Here is a 3552-nt window from a genome sequence, read left to right on the forward strand (position 1 = left end):
TTTACATTAGCCGCCTGCCTTTCTCCCTCTTCACCCGTCGATCGCGAGTGGCCAGCGGACATCGGGTCCGCCAGTCACACGTGCGGGCTTCTTAGGGTACGAGCGGGGGCGGGAGCGCGCCTCAGGTCGCGCGCGCTCGCCCCCTATTGGCTCCCAGGCTAGTGACGTACCGGTACGTCACTTTGCCTGGGAGGAGCTGACCGCCGCCGTATATAGTCGGGCGGCGGTCGGCAAGTGGTTAAAGGTAACTTCACTTTTGAAGAAAAAAAAAGTAAAAAAAAAAATAAATAAATAATAATAAAGCGTATTCAATTGCGACACAAGTCATATTGTACTTGAATGTTATTAAAAACGACCTTTCCTTTTCAAAGTGCAGCCGCTGTCTGCGTGCGCCCCCTGCAGACAGAAGTGCAGAATCACATGTACAGGAGCATCTCATAAAATTGGAATATCATCAAAAAGTTCATTTATTTCACTAATTGAATTCAAAAAGGTAAACTCCTATATTTTATACAGATGTGTCACACACAGAGTGAGAGATTTCCAGAATTTCTTTCTTTTAATGTTGATGATTATGGCTTACAGCGAGTGACACCCCAATATTCAGTATCTCAGAAAATGTGAAAATTTCATAAGACCAATAAAAAACAAAAAAACAAAAAGATTTTTAATTAAGAAATGTTGTCTTAGTGAGAAGTCTGTCCATGTACAGTATAGGAGGAGAAGTCTGTCCATGTACAGTATAGGATGGGAAGTCTGTCCATGTACAGTATAGGATGAGAAGTCTGTCCATGTACAGTATAGGATGAGAAGTCTGTCCATGTACAGTATAGGGGGAGAAGTCTGTCCATGTACAGTATAGGATGAGAGGTCTGTCCATGTACAGTATAGGATGAGAAGTCTGTCCATGTACAGTATAGGATGGGAAGTCTGTCCATGTACAGTGTAGGAGGAGAAGTCTGTCCATGTACAGTATAGGGGGAGAAGTCTGTCCATGTACAGTATAGGATGAGAAGTCTGTCCATGTACAGTATAGGATGAGAGGTCTGTCCATGTACAGTATACGAGGAGAAGTCTGTCCATGTACAGTATAGGAGGAGAAGTCTGTCCATGTACAGTATAGGATGAGAAGTCTGTCCATGTACAGTATAGGATGAGAAGTCTGTCCATGTACAGTATAGGAGGAGAAGTCTGTCCATGTACAGTATAGGAGGAGAAGTCTGTCCATGTACAGTATAGGATGAGAAGTCTGTCCATGTACAGTATAGGGGGAGAAGTCTGTCCATGTACAGTATAGGAGGAGAAGTCTGTCCATGTACAGTATAGGATGAGAGGTCTGTCCATGTACAGTATAGGGGGAGAAGTCTGTCCATGTACAGTATAGGAGGAGAAGTCTGTCCATGTACAGTATAGGAGGAGAAGTCTGTCCATGTACAGTATAGGAGAAGTCTGTCCATGTACAGTATAGGGTGAGAAGTCTGTCCATGTACAGTATAGGGGGAGAAGTCTGTCCATGTACAGTATAGGAGGAGAAGTCTGTCCATGTACAGTATAGGAGAAGTCTGTCCATGTACAGTATAGGATGAGAAGTCTGTCCATGTACAGTATAGGAGGAGAAGTCTGTCCATGTACAGTATAGGGGGAGAAGTCTGTCCATGTACAGTATAGGGTGAGAAGTCTGTCCATGTACAGTATAGGGGGAGAAGTCTGTCCATGTACAGTATAGGATGAGAAGTCTGTCCATGTACAGTATAGGAGGAGAAGTCTGTCCATGTACAGTATAGGAGGAGAAGTCTGTCCATGTACAGTATAGGAGGAGAAGTCTGTCCATGTACAGTATAGGAGGAGAAGTCTGTCCATGTACAGTATAGGAGGAGAAGTCTGTCCATGTACAGTATAGGATGAGAAGTCTGTCCATGTACAGTATAGGGGGAGAAGTCTGTCCATGTACAGTATAGGATGCACTCAATACTTGGTCGGGGCTCCTTTTGCATGAATTACTGCATCAATGCAGCGTGGCATGGAGGAGATCAGCCTGTGGCACTGCTGAGGTGTTATGGAAGCTCAGGTTGCTTTGATAGCGGCCTTCAGCTCCTCTGCATTGTTGGGTCCGGTGTCTCTCATCTTCCTCTTGACAATACCCCACAGATTCTCTATGGGGTTTAGGTCAGGCGAGTTTGCTGGCCAATCAAGCACAGTGATCCCATGATCATGTGACCAGGTATTGGTAGGTTTGGCAGTGTGGGCGGTGCCAAGTCCTGATGGAAAATGAAATCAGCATCTCCATAAAGCTGATCAGCAGAGGGAAGCATGAAAAGCTCTAGAATTTCCTGCCAGAGGGCTGTACTGACTTTGGAGTTGATAAAACACAGAGGACCAACACCAGCAGATGACACGGCTCCCCAAATCATCACTGACTGTGGAAACCTCACACTGGACCTCATGCAACTTCTGTGCCTCTCCACTCCTCCTCCAGACTCTGGGACCTTGATTTACAAATGAAATGCAACATTTTCCACAGTCTGTCCCGTTTCAAGTGCGATTTCTAGCTTTAGAACATATCCCACAGGACCCACGAGGTGGTGACTGGGATAGACGCATTGTACAGAGGGAAATGTGGTGGATACCTTCACTCGGGGCAAACTGTAGCCCCGGGATTGAATGAAGCCACATCATTTAATCCCTTTCTACTTGTTTAAAGTTATCTCTATTAAGCAACATATAGTGAAGAACACATTTTATGTATATTGTGGTATATTTCATATATTTTTGTTTATTCTGAATAAACGTTGATGTACATACTGTTTATTTGATGTATATGAACTTTACATTTAGTGCCGGTTCACACTCCGACTTCGGGGGCGACCTGTGAAGTCCCGTGCACCGCAACTTCGGCGCGACTTGCACGGACTTCATATAATGAATGTCTATGCAAGTCGCTCCAAGGTCGCCCCGAAATAGTACAGGACCCTTTTTCTAAGTCGGAGCGACTTGTGTCACTCCTATTAGAACCGGTCCTGTAGCACTGCATGGACCGCGACTCGTCAGGCTGACAAGTCGCGGTAGTGTGAATGGACACTTATTGTTAAAATAATTCATTTTTTTTGCTTAGGTCACATTTCTCCCCAGGAGTTGCAAGCCCCTTTGCCGCATAGCCATTGGGTCGGTACTATGGCACCTTCCCTGTTCCTCTAATTTTGGGGATTCTCAAGGTGACCCCCTTTGCCTATCCAGCTTCATGTCCCCTTCCGCTTTGGTCCACGGGGCAGGCGGGCTTGGTATCACATCCCAGTCTCCTCCCCTTGGAGCCGGGTTTCCAGTGATGTAAGCACGTTGGTCTGATTCCCTGCAATATCGTTGCGGGTTACCAAGGCCACCATTTCAGCGTACATGACAACCTTGCTGTCATGCACGCTGTCCTTGTGCATGCGCAGGGGCACCAGGAGGGACCGACAATGGCACGATGACGTGTCTTGTGTGCGCCATCCCCCTCTCGCCTGTCCTTCTCATGCACGAGCTACACAAGCCTCTTAATGTGCCACGATTGCTTCC

General features: G+C 46.3%; 1 long non-coding RNA gene across 7 annotated transcripts; it reads left to right on the forward strand.

Moving 5' to 3' along the window:
- The first annotated feature begins 643 nt into the window (after positions 1-643).
- LOC309569663 lies at positions 644-2324 on the forward strand. 7 transcript variants are annotated; one of them, XR_014226078.1, is made up of 9 exons: positions 644-725; positions 863-899; positions 1037-1073; positions 1153-1189; positions 1327-1363; positions 1469-1534; positions 1582-1618; positions 1669-1705; positions 1930-2324. It is a non-coding gene; the product is annotated as an uncharacterized lncRNA (long non-coding RNA). The 7 variants fall into 7 exon arrangements; XR_014226079.1 differs by having other exon boundaries at positions 1469-1505; XR_014226080.1 differs by lacking the exon at positions 1582-1618 and having other exon boundaries at positions 1469-1505.
- Positions 2325-3552: the final 1228 nt, after the last annotated feature.

The sequence above is a fragment of the Pelophylax lessonae genome, assembly GCF_965119305.1.
Source record: "Pelophylax lessonae genome assembly, chromosome: 13".
Taxonomy (NCBI): domain Eukaryota; kingdom Metazoa; phylum Chordata; class Amphibia; order Anura; family Ranidae; genus Pelophylax; species Pelophylax lessonae.